The 16,214-nt window shown below is 28.4% G+C and overlaps 1 long non-coding RNA gene across 1 annotated transcript; it reads left to right on the forward strand.

Annotated features, from left to right (window-relative positions):
• Positions 1-8,913: 8,913 nt before the first annotated feature.
• On the forward strand, positions 8,914-12,431 carry LOC111621957. Its single transcript, XR_002756172.1, has 3 exons — positions 8,914-8,962; positions 12,181-12,246; positions 12,326-12,431. It is a non-coding gene; the product is annotated as an uncharacterized LOC111621957 (long non-coding RNA).
• The last annotated feature ends 3,783 nt before the right edge of the window (positions 12,432-16,214 follow it).

Below are 16,214 nucleotides of genomic sequence, written 5' to 3' on the forward strand. Positions count from 1 at the left end.
TGAGAATGAACAAACGAGTAGTAAATACTTTAAATTATGTAAGTTTTCATTCCATTTTGCGTGACAACCATGACTAAATGTAGTATCTTATGTGTACTGTATATATATATAGGATATACAGATGTACGTTGTATATGCTAATCGCTTTTTTTTAATTTTTTTTATTGCTTTTGTTAAAATTGATTGTAATCAAGTCACGCTTCTATAACGTTATAATTGCGATAACGCATTTTAAAACTTTTCATTTAATTAAATATTTACCGTAAACAATTCTTTAAAAGCAGACGTGGCTTATATCGATATGGTCATTAAATTAATAAAGTCTTAGTTTTCCGATTGCAAACGATGTCATATCATTAAATATTAATTAGTATTTGTCAATCATATTTATCGTGGCTGTAATTGTGCGACTCGATCATATTTTAACGAAATCTAATGTATTAAGAAGAATTAAAAGCTAGATAATACGTGCATCAAAACGTTTTTTAACGTTTTCTACAATTATTAAAGATAGAAAATGTTAATGAAGAATTTAATGAATAAAACATAATATAGTTAATAACATGGTTGTTCTCAGCATATAAAAACATATTCATATTCGATAGAATAGAATGACAAGATAATTAGCATACGATAGAATTTTTCACTTTATTATATAATTTAAATTTAAAATAAATGAATAAACAAGAGTTGTAATTAATGTTAGAATTATTATATAACTTACACAATTTAATTTAATATGAATATAATAATTTATATATCAATAGAGTAAGTAGAAAATATAAATTCTTACAAAAATAAATTAATAAATTGTCATTATTAAGTATAATTACAAACAAGAAAACAAATTTTTTAAACTATGTATCTGATTTTTCTATTATTTTTCATTAATTGAAAATCATACAGCTTCAATTTCTTGAATGTAAAGTCTTTGTTAACTTACACTCTGGGTTCCAACTTAAATATGTGTTTTAAATTCCATGAATTTCCCTGACCCTCATATCTCTTACAGTAAGCCACATTGACAAAATAAAACAGCACTTGACTTTACTATGCACATATGCTATTGCTTCTCCAACTTTTTAATTTGTTATTTTTTCTAATTAACAATTATATATATTTTTTATANGTTTACATAAATCTGATTTTATTTTTATTTTTTTCTTTTTCCTCTTACAGCATATAATTTTTTTTTTCTGTTTTCAAAGTTTTCAGACGGGTCTGGGTTAATTACATAAAGCACTAATGACTGTCGCGGGTCATGCACCTTTCAGCCGGTAAAACTAAATGATATTTTATGAATACCGCTCGTTACAAAGACCTTTCACACCTTTCTTTTCCTTGCTGTGATGAAAAGGTAAATTATGCAAAGTACAAAGAAAAAATCGACAAAGGGGAATACCCGAAAGAGAAAAGAGGTATTCATAAATTCCAACCCTCGTCGACCGAGTTTCGTCTTTTTTTCATGCATTGTTAACAGAATTTAAGCAATCTGCAGGAAACAAATGAATTGGATTTCGGTGTTTAGCCAGATTAAATATAACAGAAGAGTTTATATTGTAAAGTCCGAAAGTTTGGCCGATATCAGGTTCTGGGTCCCAAGACACTTGATAAACAGAATTAGTTACAGAACATGTAGAGCCCAAAGAATAATTTCGAATAAAATTTAGACCAAACGTAGGGAAATTTCCCGTGAGAATGGGAGTAAATTACCACCTGTCTTTGTTAATGTCATTCATTAATTCCAACTCGCATCGGATATTGTTACAGCTCTTTGTTCTTTGAGAAATTCGATAAAGAACAGTTTAAGTTTCTTCAATAACTTGTTTCTTATTTAAAACATTCATTTTAACTTTTGTTTTAAAAAAATCTTTAACTATTTCCAATTACTTCTGTTTTAATATAAGATAGAGGCTTACGTGCATTTTTCAGTCGATAAAATCGAGATGAAATAAAAGTGCAAGATTGGATTTCAAATTGTGCGATTTTCTTTCTTTTTTTTCTAGATTCGTATCTCGACATTTTGATTCAATTTGTACCTTCCTATCTGTTCCTTCTTCAACACGTTGACATAGATTAACTCGATCAAGCGGTAAACATGGATTGATGATCTACGCGACAACAAACAAACAAGACAAAGTACAAACGGACAAATTGCGACTTTTATTGTTTCCGAACCAATCGCTATTCATTTTCTTTAAATTTTTTGAAAGAATATTTAATTTGGAATTTTATTTTTTATTTTTATCATTTTTTTCTTTTTATTATATAAATTTATGGAAACAAATTCCGGAAAAACACAAGTGAAGACATCTCCGAACATCCTTAACGAATTAAACACACTCCGAACAGGCGATTCTTCATCTTGACAAATGATTTTTTTATCATTTTTTTCCTCCTTCTAATAAAATATCGCCGCCAGCTAAGTCGACTATGATAGACAGAAAGCTTCCTCATTCTGCTTCTGTTCCTGTAGACGCGTTACCTTTCGTACTTATCTAGCGACTTTTCTTCGTGTCGTGTCGTTGATGACAATTTCTTTTGTGGGAAAAACATTCCCCCAAGGAAAGACGCCGAAATTAATTATGATGGGATTAAGTGTCGACTGCACCGCATCGTTTTAATTAGGAAAGTCGGGTCGGGCCGTGCCACCGATAATCATTTGCATAAAGAAAAGAAAGGCTACAGCAAACGTTTCCGGCTAATTACTCGTTGTTTATAAATCTTTATTCTTATAACTACTATCGATATTTCTAAATATCCATTTGTTATACAATTTCTAGCATTCGAGACGAGATATAACTAAACGACGTGCCCATTTAAATCATTCATTACGAAAAACAGGGATAATAGAAAGCTACAGACAACTACTTTTTCTAGTGTTTTCAAGTGTAAGTTTCGAATGCCATCTAGCGAGATAAAAATAAACAAATTTTAGTCCTCCTATAAAAATTTTTTACGCAAATTAATTTATTTCGATAAATACAAATTTATATTTCATTAATATAAAAGTAAGAAAAATTAAAATAGAATTTTAATACATTTTAATCATTCCAAAAAATTAATTATGTTTTTTTTTATCATTAAAATTTAATCAATTATTAATTATAATGTAATGAAATTAAATGTGGGTTTTTATTAAATAATAATGAAGGATTAGATTGATTTTTTATGACATTTCATTTCTTATAATTAGCCTGGTTTATAGCCAATTTATTACCTTTTCCCTGTATCATATTATCTTTACTCTGAAATCTCTGAAATCATTTATCAGTTCGTAAAATTGTTGTTGTAACGATAAAGAAAGAAATTCTTGGCAGATAATCGTTAAGAATTCTTTATAAATCTTTCGATTTCCAATAATTTTCGGATATTCAAATGTTTCCACTTAATTAATAGTATATTCAATTGACATTCAAATATTTATCTATTTGGTAATGAATTGATTAAGTGTGATGTTAGCACTAAATTGAATTGTTAACCGGATGCCAAATCTAGATTTTGTAAGGAAATGTTTACGTTTAAATATTTAATTTTCATACTTCTAAAGATTTTTCTTCTTTACTTTCCGAGAAAACGTCTTAAAAATATCATTTAATTATCATAAATTAAACATTTCGGCTATTCTCATGTAAATCTGTTCATTTTCAAGCATTAAACAATTCGGTAATTGTGTAGACAGAGTCCTGTTTGTATCAGGATGTTTGCTTCTCTCTCGAATTAAAAATTAAAATTTTTAACTCAAACCAAACTGCTTTGGTTCTGCTTATCTGTTTAATAAGCACTAAAAGAAGCGAATGATCGGTTTTTGTCCGTTATCTGGAAAGCTTAACTTGTATCACGATTGGCTTTTATTTCTTTTTCTTTTTTCTTTTTCGCCTATCAGAATTATCGTATTTACAATCAACAATTTTTCACGAACGAAAATTTAAAGCATTCATTAATTTTTCTGATGGTTACGTAGATTATACACTTCAGAATTTCTGGATTCACTTTTAAAGTCGAAAGAATATTATTATTTTTATTATTGGGAGTATATTTGATTCGGAATTTTATATCGATAAATTACAAGGGAGGCTAAACAGATTTAATCTTGTCTGTATCGAGGGAAGTTAATCAATGAACAGAATTTTTCTCTTTCGCTTCATTCTTTGCATTTACTTGGCTGATGAGATTCCACTATCAACTTGTGCCCTCTGTTACTATGTTATTGGAATTTGTTTAAAGAAGAAGGAATAACAAGGTTTTAAACTTTTTCCAAAAATTAAAGCGATAATACGAATTCATTAAGTCCAGATTAGCACTTGTAACAAGATAATTAATGGGCCGTATTTTATTGGAAACTAAAAATAATTATCTCAGTAAAGTATGAATTTTGAATAAGTGGAAAACTTAGTAAATGTTTGCTTTTAAAATTACGAAGTTTTTAATTTTCTGTTTTAAAAGTAAAGAGTTAATAACCCGTGATTCTGCTCGATCTCGATAACGATTTATCACGCAAGCCACAATAAGGAAGCCTCTAGCGGTTCTCCATTTTTAATTCTAAAAGTGAAACTTTAGAGTTGTTTTTACCAACTAATCTTTATGTCAAGTAAAGCCAAAGTTCAATAGAAATGCTTAATTTTTTTTTCTTTTCTTTTTAAAATCGAACTCCTAATAAGATTTATTACTTTAGTATTAACGTTGGATCGTCAATCACTAACATTTGCACCTTACTTCGCTCGCATTCTCATTAAAATGCAAACAAACAACAAGCGAAAAAGTATATAAAAGAAACTTATAAATAGAGAGCAGTATTAAAATTTAAATAAAGTTTGCATAAATATATCCATCTCATAAATTTTCTTTTATCAGTTTTCTTAAGAGCATCTGCCTTTTACATTCTTTTGATGTGACAAAGCTCACATGTTTGAATTTATTTCAAATAGATAACTAATTAAGTCATTAATTTCAATGAAACTAATTTACCTAACAATTTGAGAATGTTGAATTTAAATAATAATAATAAGCAAAATTGTTATTGCTATTCAAAATATTTTCCTTTGCTTTAAATCGCGAATTCCTTAAAATTGTTTTTCTAAAGATTTTTTTAAAAAACGAACTTTTTTTTTCTAAAAGAAGAAAAAGTTATTTTTTTATCAAAGAAAAATTTTTCTTCCCTGTTAAAGGATTTTGAAACAATTTCAAGAATTTTCAGTTTATTATATTATTTTTTCGATTGTTTTTAGCGGTAGCACCTTTTGATCATTCTCTAAACATGTTCAAGTAATGAATTCTTTCCTCATCTGTTCGACTACTTTGAAAAATTAGTAAGTATTGATATTAGAAAATTTTGATAGTGAAAGTTATTAAGACAAAAACGTAATCCTTTGTAACATGTTATTTAAAATTTTATGTAGTTTCCATAAGAAGAAAGTCTGTTGGAAAAAAAAGGAAATTACACTCTCGGCCAAATTTAAATCATTAATATTTATAGAAGAAAAAGAAAAGAAAAAGAGAAAGTTCTTAATCAAGAGGGAAAAGACATTTCAATTCTCATTTGCAATCAACCATACTTCTCTGCTAAGATATAAGTAAGAATTGTAATTACGACAGAAGCATTGTTTGTGAGGTAACATTCTCTAATATCAAAGTCAACGGCCATCGTCACCTCCAAAAATAAGATTGCTGTTAAAGAAAGGATAGAACTCTTGAAAGACATTCGATTAAAGACATCTCGCTCTCCACCGGGAAACATTACCATGGCAGAATCATAATGGAAACTTCCATTACTGAGAATGGAAGATACAACATCTAAAGAAATAGTTTTTCTAGTTGGTCTGACTTTAGAACACTTTTCTACTTTTATTGATGAGAATATATTGTTTGCCAAAAATAAGTATTTATTCGGATTTTATTTAAGATACAGAAAATAAAGAATTTGATAGGTCGTTAATCTTCTGTCTAATTATAAACTAGACTTAAAAGTAGTGACGGTTGTTGGTTATTTTAGATACCAGGATGCAAAGTGTGACGTTCTTTGGCAGAAATTTAAATTGATCTCGGTAATGTGAGTATGGTGAATGGGATTGACCCACGGTTCGGTTCGATATCTCTTTCCGTTTGAGAGTTTAACAGTGAGATTTCTGATAATACATCAATGTCCGCGAAACAATGTTGTCAGCCATGAGATATTTCTCGCAGAATCTATCCATCTCATCCTTCAGAATGTTCTCTTTTTACAAAATGCATGGATGCAGCAATTTTGCTGGCTCGAGTTCTCATTGTTATGACCATTCGACTTCCTAAATGTTGTCTGAATTTTAATTAAACTTATATTTAAATGTATTGAACGTCCGAATGCAAATGATCACAATAGGACGTCGAAAGAGAAAGTAAGTTCCATAGACACTTTATAAACTTCTTAATGATTTAAGGAAAAAAGATTTAGCATTAGAGATAATAACTATGAAAATAGATCAAGTGAATTTTAATGAGAGTTTTTATAGCTACTTTTGCTTTGCTATTCATCTTTGTTGAAATAATAATTGAATAAAATGCAAATATATGTGTTATTGAAACCAGAAAAATAAATAAATACAATAGAATAATCTTATATAGACCTACATTTTAAATTATCGTAAAAAGTTTTTATGTTGTAATATATTATAATATACATTTATTGATTTCAGATACATTTTAATTCTTCCTCTCTACAAGTTATATAAGCTTTTAAATGCAATGTTTTAAAAAAAATAAATTTTAAATAATGCTAAATTTTTATTATATAATTGATATTTCTAAGCTATGGTAATTAGTTCTTCAGTTCAATTCTTATTAGCAAAGCTTTCCTAGGAATATAATAATTTCGAAAAATATTTCTAAACGCAGTCAAGAAAACATAAAATGTACCAAATGAAATCTATTTAACAGTTAAATGAGAGTAGAAGAAGAACATGGCAATTATCTCTTCTTTGTCTGGTCGTAATCATTAGAGCAGTTGGTGTGGATAAGCTTCCCCAGTCAACGACTGCAAAAGATCATTTCAGCTAAAGATCTCTGAACATCGACCGAAACAGCCAGTTGAGGCCTTTTAGTCAATGGCCCACAAAACTGCAGAAATTCTAGATTCTAGAACTAGAAGATCCTCTCCATCTGATAGAGGGATGCCATTTAAAATAAAGTATTATCCTCTCAAAATATCTTATAGGAGAAAATCGCTTTCAACAAAAAACTACTCAATTCTGACGAATAAAACCGATTCTGCTAACAATCTTTTTCTCTTTAGATTCTTTAATGATAAAAAAACAGATCATTTTTTAGAATGGCTATAAGAAGTGGAAGTTCTGCGATGACTCGAAACTTAAATCTATTTCAAATCAAAATCCTTTATCATCAAATGACGAATGTTTCCTATATTGAAACAAATCAGGCACAAAAGAAAGAAATCCTTCAAAAAAGACGAGTTTATAAATTTGACAGGCCTCTTCCTGGCCGAAAGAACTATATCTCACACAGAAAGCCGGCTTCAGATTACTTTTCAAGACAAATGTCTGCCATTTCCTAGCTTGAGAGTAGGATTTTTGCAAATCCTAGAACAGAAGATTAGAGTTGGATACTTTACGTTTCCGAGACCTCCAGTGGCGAACGAATAGAAAAATCTCCTAGTTATCTTGCAACAAACTATCTCCCGTGGATTCGGTCTAATTCCATGTTAATTCTAGTAGCGATCGATAGTCCGAGCAGCTCTTCTGTGGAGCGTTGGGTCAAGGACGCCTATTCTTTCTTTGTTCGTAAGTATAAAAGGCTCACCGAACTTTAAAACATTCGAAATGGGGATTACCAGAATCTCCTTATTACTGGATTGAAGTATATTTATGTAAATAGGAAATCTAAAATCCTACAACATCCTTTATTAACAAATTGGGGTATTTTTAAAAAACATCAAAGCTTTCTTAATACACATTTAACAATCAAGTTGGCATCTAATAAAATTTTCGTCGAGTCTTATCGATAAGAATTTTTATCAGCGACAAAAATTCCGGCGGCACAGCAAAGATAATTAAAATATAAGCCAAGTATAGCCGAAAGACAAAATTTTCTTTGTAAACATAAAAGATTGACGTTAAGTGGTCTTTGTAAATCAAATAAGATTTATACGACATGTAGTCGGTTAGTTTTAACGAACGACTCGTTAATTGAGAGAGCGAGCCTCTATAGGACTGATGCCGCCGTTAGTTTGCCACCCTAATAGTTTTTCTAGTTTTTCGGTTCGAAAATCATCTTGCCGCTTCCCATTTTTCACACAGTCATTTCTCAATCAGGCGGAAGGTATCTGGCTATCTTGATGGTCGAAAACAACAATGCCTCTTCTAATCCGGTGTCATAGTTTGGTGACAAATTGCTCCTCCCTTATACGTTCGTCAATCTATAAGTTGGTCAGTCCTGACTTATAGATCATATTAAAATGGTTTTTTTTTTTTTTATTGTACTTTTGCTCTTCATTGTTATTTTAATTCTCTTACCTTCACTTTTCTAAACATTAAACTATTATTAAAAGAAAAGGTAAGAAACCAACATCATAAACTTTTTTTTTTCTGAAATTAGAAGCTATTTTATTAAATTCTATTTTTGATATTCTTAGTGAAAAGAGAGAAAAAATAAATAAATTTGTATAAAGATAAATTTACAAGTCATCATTTTCTTTTAATACTTATTTAGGAGATTTTATATAAGGACAGAAAAATCATTTAAATGTGAAAATATAATTTTGATCATATTTAGTCATATATTTTAGGCTCATTTTGCATTTCTATTACTGTCATAATATGCTAATTTATGTTTAATTATTAAGTAGAGTATTTTTTATATGATATAATGAATGTTAAAAAATATATTTTGATTTTTAGTTTTAATTTTATTTTATTACTTACAGGAAAGAGAAGAAGAATATGAAAAATCTTTTTTGGAAGAAAGCAATAAAGTAATTATTAATTATATGATATTTTAGAAATAAAGAATTGTAATTAATTTTAAACAAGTTAATTAGTTACACAATATAATATATTTACAGTGAAGTACACATAATTTTTATGTAAATTTTTGTAATGAAGTATTGACACTTAAATAAATCATATTAAGAGGCATATTCTTTTAAATACTTATATAATACTTGTTTTAAATCATTTCCATAAATATAACATTGAATATCTTAAAATTATGAAATTAACTAACTTCAAACAATGCTGAATTATCAGGCTACTTTTGATTAAATTAATGAATAAATTAATAGCTACAGTAATTTGACTAGAGATAGACAGAAGTCTACTCTTATAACCTAACATAGCCCAATAATTCAGCTCATTGTTTGGAATTAATTAATTAAATTGGGTTATGAATTATTATTATTGTTATATATATTATGAAATTAACTGTTTTGACTTTCAATTGTATTAATTAAAATTATTCAATATTTTATTTAATTATTTCTGGAAAATTTTGAATATTTATACAGAAAAAGTGATCTCTTTTATAAATTTGAAAGATTTTATTTGTACATTAATTTGTGCTCAATAGAAAAGTAATACAGGTATACTTTATTTAACAATGTTCTACTTAACAACAGATTGCATATATATAACAGAAATCCCACAAGATTATAATGGAGATGAAAAATTTGTAGCTGCTTGTACCTTTTCTGTTTAGATATATAAATACTTATTTTTGTTACAATTGTTTCACATTCCTTTCATACGCATTAAGCTTTCACACAATTGTTTCACACACAGTCTATACAAATAGTGGCTATACCATATATGTTTATATAAGTACACTCTCTGATGATTATGATTGCTTATTGACTCTGAATTATCTTAACTTCATAATGAAGTTAAGATAATTCAGGATTTTTATAATATCAATATGTAGATGAACATAGCAGCCTGAAATTCTTTTATTTTCTATTAAATTGTTAAATTTGTTCTATTCTTTGTTAAGGATAGTGAAAGAATTCCTTTGGGATATTTTCAGTTGAAATGATTCCTGCTTTAATAATACTAAATAACTATGAATAATTACTTAAGCATTAGATATAAGCTGATATGAAATAGATATTGAAACTTACAACTACTAAATTACAATTTAGAATAAATTTTATAAAGAATAATTTTTATTTACAATATTATGGCACTGCAAGATATACTATTATAACATATACACACTGAGTATAGATGTTCTCATAATAATTAACAATAATAAAAAATTTTGTAATTAAACACATTTTTAATTCTTACGTTGAAAAAATGAACTTGGTGAATGAATTGTTGATTTTATATTTCTTTGTGAAAGCTTTACATCCTGTGAAATTAGGATAAATAAGCCAAAAAAATAGCAAAAATTTTATTTTTTTTACAGTTATCATAAACAGGAATTAGGTAATTATTTAGTCCTTATTCATTACACATGGTGAGAGAGGGATAGTCATGTCCAAATTCAAACTGACACATTTTGTAGGTTGTAAGTAAAATTAGGTAAGAATTAAAATAAAAGTAAGGTCTGCAATTTGAACACAAACTCATTAAATTTTGCTGCAAAAATCAGCATAGTTCTATCTTTATTTCTTTTTACACAAAAGTATAAAAGCTCCATGTGTACTCCTCCTGTTACACAAAGAATACCTAAATGACATTTAATTTTCTGCCATCTATTCTGCAATATCTGTAGTATAACAAAAACAATAGTGTCCAGTATGTACAAAGATCATTGAGGTCATTGATTTTGGGATGTCAGCATAAACCCTGTCCTTCACATAACCCCAAAGTCTAGATATCATAATGTCACGATTGCAGGTATCATGGAATGCTACAATTACTTACTCCATGCATGTCAATTAATTCTATGGAAGACTTGCACAGTTACTGTTTCTTTTGTAACATTTTAAATTAATTTTTTTTATGCACTGAATTTTGGTAGTGTTGTAAAATATGTTTTACTAGCAGAGAGGTGATAACCAAATAAAAGGAAAAAAATTGTAATAGTTTAGAATAGAAGTTTGTTTAACTTTTTGCTTTTGAAGATGTAAGATGTTTATTATATATTAACTGAATTGTGCAAGTGGAAAGCATCTTGACCTAAAAAGTCCATTGTGCATCCACAAAAAGTTATTTTAGGAGTTTGCTCTCTGAAAATAATAGCAGATGCTTAAAAAAGAGATGGTACACATTATCTTGCTTAAGAAGAATGAATGTAAACAAATAAAAATGAATGAGTCTGTGAAAACAAAGAGCAGCACACTTTAAATAAGATGCAAATATCTCTTCAATAGGGTCATAGAAACAAGAAGCTTGAGGAATGTTTCAGTTGACATGAATGCTTGTAACATTGATTAAAATAAGTTACAATGCCAATCAAAAACTGTTCATTATACAGGGTGTTTATAAATGAATGGTGCAGTTTTAAAAATTAATAATAAATCTATTTATTACCTTATATGGGCAAACGTTACAGCATAAGTAACGGTAACTGTCCAAATTTTTTATGCATTAATCACAATTTTTCAATATGTGCACCCATGGTCACACGACACACATCTACATGGTAATCAAATTCTTTCCATACGCAGTGTAGCATGTCCTCCGTGATGGTCTGCAGTGCAATGCTTTATCTGATCACACAGTTCCTCAAGGGACACGGGCATTGACAATACATAAACTCGGTCAATGCCTGAGATTAAGGTAATAAATAGATTTATTATTAATTTTTAAAACCGCACCATTCATTTATAAACACCCTGTATATAGGAACTATGCAATGAAAGATCTCCAGATTGAAGAACTAATGATTAAAATTAATAAAGAAAATTCTCCTCATTACTTCTTCATTGGTAAATTGGTTTGAAAATATTAAAGTTATGTTCAAGAAAGATTTATTGAAATTATAATTTTCTGCTCTTCAATGTAAGAATATATGACATAAGAAAACTTTTATTATTTTTACTTTACTTATAATTATTAATTATTGTAAGTTAGTATATGTATAAAAATTCTTAGCCTATTAAATATACATTCAAAATGATCAGAATGAATATTAAAATTCTAATTTGTTTTTTAAGTTCATACTTCAAAAAGTGCATTCATTTTAAAATAAAGTTAATTATTACAACATTGTACTTTATACAATGTAATATTTTGTTTTGATTGACAGGATACAGAAGAACCAGATGAAGAAAGTGGATTAGCTTCTAAGAAAACAATAGAAACAATAAAATCTGTAAGAGATATTATTTCATTAATCAACACAAAAAATGTTAAAACATTATTTTACTTAATAAATATATTATTATTTAAAGGCAGAACAAATTATAGAAGCTCTTGACATATATACTGAAGAAACATCCAAGTATGAATTATATAAAAAAGAATGTGAAATTTCTAGAAAAGAGGTATTTATTATTTTCTATATAATTTCTTTTCATAATTTGAAATTAATTTTAAACAGAATTAAAACCCCTCATTAAATATATATGTATTTATAACTACTGTGTGTTGTTTTATATATTATGTATAAAACACACAGTTATAAATACAGTAGANAAATATTTTAAATCATTTTTTGTTTTGCACGTAAAGGGATTTATTTAATGATATTTAAATTCCTAGATTAAAGAAAACGAGCCGATTTACCGTTAAGAAAACGAGAATTTTAATCGAAGAAAATTAAATAATTTATTTTTCTAACTGATAAGTTATTGTTTCGGGAAGATAGAATACTTAGGGTTGTATGTAGAAAGTGATAAACAACTGCCTTCAACATTTCTCTATCGAAGTAATGGAGCGTGCGAGTCTACTGGCTCCAGATGTGGCAAACTGCCTTGATTTTTCCGGGCTAACTTTCACAATTAGATACAGTCTTCATATATAATAGATAATACTTTCTAATTTACACAGAATTACTTTTGAACAACACTTCGATACAAAAAACAAACAACTCCTCAAAAATGATAAAAATTACAAAGAGTCAGCAGTAAAAGTTTTCTTTGGAGAATTTGTCGAAAAGACAATTGCTTGTATAGAAAGAGAGGGCTGCATCTTTTGTAAGCAATCGTCTTTTCTTCGAAGATAGAAATCTATAAAAGCTAGAAACTCGGATAAAAGATTTACGGCAACATCAAAACTTGGTAGAATGTCTGTTGTAAGGGGAAAAAAATAATATTAGTCGGACTTAAAAAGATTGGCTCTTTTCTACACAAAATTTTTCTATGTGATGGCAACGATTTCTAGTGATTACAAGAAAGTCATTTGTGTCGTAAATCTGTGGAGTTCAATAATTTTTAAGCGAAACTAAAAGAAATGGCATTGAAAAACATGTCACTAAGCGTAACATAGTCCCAGACATCGAAAGTATAGGATGGCAATCCATTCTAATTTCTGCCTATTCTCTAGGGAGTAGCATTACAAGCAAAGAAACTAGATTCTGTTAAACCACAACATGTTCCTTTTTTCTTCGCTATCTCTTTCTTTATCGAGCATCTTTTCTTTCCAGGTACAGATGGGAAAAACTATCGGCCATCACTAAAAATGATTATTTTATAATAGTCATACAAAATTAATATAGCATAAATGCTCCAATTTAATAGATAGGAAAATCCTCCAGCTTTCTAACATGATCGCGTCAAAGCTAATCCGGATTTGTTTCCAAGCTTTGCTATCTGCACGATGCTCTGTGTAAACAGAACTTGATTAAATCGATATACAGTAAATGTTGTTAGTTATAGAATTAGTCAATTCTATGACACGACTAATACCATAAATCTCAACTATTTAATCGCCAATAATTAAGAGTTATATTTTAATTGATATATATTCTCGCTCCGAAAATAACCTTCAGCTTAATATATATTAAGCATATGGATCTTCGTTATAAAGGATTAGGCGTTGAGTAATTAAATCGCATAACCTATAATTATAGTTGATATTACTGTTATGTAGGTTAACATCGTGTATACTACGACTATGATTAATTGTTATTAAAAGCCGTATAAAAATTGTAATTATTAACTTATTGCTTGCTTTGAAAAATAGTTGTTTTTATTGTAAGCCAAGAGAAAAATATTTAATCATATTTTCATCTTTCTCAACGCGGCACGTCCTGTTTTTAATTTTTAATAGCATTTAAAATATATGAACCTTATGCGTTAGAAAATAAAATGTTTAGTCATTTATATTATAAAAAATGTAATCTTTAATTCTGTAATTAAATATTAGTAGAAAATCCAGTATCAATATTAAGTTGGGATATATGTTTTACGTCTGAAGCAGCAGGTAAATTCTCACAAATACCAAAAATATTTGTTCTTCCTCTTGGAATTTTCCTTTCTTCTTCGTCTTCTTTTTTTTAACCTTCCGATATTCTACTTTTTTCTGGAAGTTGTTTCGATCGCATATTTTCTACTCGACAAATATGAAAAACTTTTTCAAAAACTTCACGCATTATCTAGCCATCAATCGAACCGTTTGTATATATACATCAAATTCAAAGCGAATCGCGCTATTCATCTTAAATTAATTTAGATATTAAATTTTATTTATTTTCTGGCTTGTTTCATCATCATATTTTCATCGGTAAGAAGTATTTGTTTCCTTCTTGTTTTTTTTTTTTATTGCATTATGAAGTGAAATATAATACATTTTTTCGTTTACTTTATCCCCAGGTAATCGTTATAACTTATGGCGCGAACTTATCGCATTTACTCGAGTTTCAAACCAATATAATTGGTATAAGTCATCGAACAACATTATGTTGTTAACGTAATATTGGTAAATATTGTTAGTATCAGCAACATGACAGGAAATACAAAATCAATAGCGGAGTAATGGCCAGAAGTCGACCAATTATAAAACGAGGATATTTATCATAATCCACACTATTCAAAACTTTCCTTTGAGGCATTTTGAATAATTTTCTTGTTGCAAAGCTATCCTCACGAAAGCTGGGAAATTCTTAGATTACCAGCAATGCTCTCAAGCAGTACAAGCAATGGGAGGAGTAATGATTTCACTATGTAATTGGTTCTGTTCGGTTCTGATGGTTACATCCAGTTTGTTGAATTTTAAAAACGAATAATAAGCTTAGCATATTTTCGAAAGAATATTCAATTTGTATAAAACTTCGATTCTTTTTTTTTATATTTTTTTTACATTATCCACTTATTATTTTTTTTTCTTAATGGCGGAAAATTGGAATTAATAATTCATCTGAGTAAATTATCATTTGAATTATTATAATTTAGAAAATAATTATGACGACAATTTCCGATTATAATAACTTAAATGCATTAATATTGATAAATGTACGATTATAAAATTTATTTATATCGTTTAAACGTAAAATTCTATGTTCGAGAAACGTGTAAGAGATAATTGTTCACCATTAGCATATCAACAAATACAGTCAAATTAGCAAATATTGAATGATAAATATGTACAGTACTGTACATATAATTCGACATTTCATTATGTATTTAATAAAATATTTTATTTATAATAATCAATTGTGTAAATCTCTTTCAGACAGTGGAAGTCAAATGAATATGAGAGGTGTATTCTTACATATTCTTGCNCTGGCTATCTTGATGGTCGAAAACAACAATGCCTCTTCTAATCCGGTGTCATAGTTTGGTGACAAATTGCTCCTCCCTTATACGTTCGTCAATCTTTTATCCCTTCGTTTAAGCTGGTAAATGTGCAACGCTAGGGGCGAACCATTCACTCTCGGATATCCTCCGTTTCCGTCCAATCTGCTCCTTTCCGTTTTATTTTTTTGAACTTTACGTTGTAGAGTGTTCTTTTTTCTTCTCTCGCGCTCTTGTTTTTCTCCTTTGGAGCCGGGAAAAAATCATCATATTAAATTATTCAGTAAAGGTTCCTCCAAACTGTTGCCAATTTTACTTTAATTATACTTTCTAAAAGTATAATAAAATTAGTTTTATGCAGTGGATGGATTTTTAATAATGAAAAGAGGATCTTCTCCAAAATCAGCTAACAACTGGCTTATGTTTTAATAAAAAGAGTCGTCAATAATTTAATAATAAATCTGTTTTTGTTAGTAATTTTCATAATGCTTCTCTTAATGCTGCATTAAGAACTTTTGTCGCATTAATTTAAAATCCTGAGAAAGAGAAAATGAGGTTAAATAGTTAATTATCTATATACTTGTTATCAAGTATATAGGTAATTAAC

This window comes from Centruroides sculpturatus, unplaced genomic scaffold, assembly GCF_000671375.1.
Source record: "Centruroides sculpturatus isolate CEXI.00-Female unplaced genomic scaffold, Cexi_2.0 scaffold312, whole genome shotgun sequence".
In the NCBI taxonomy this organism is placed as follows: Eukaryota; Metazoa; Arthropoda; class Arachnida; order Scorpiones; family Buthidae; genus Centruroides; species Centruroides sculpturatus.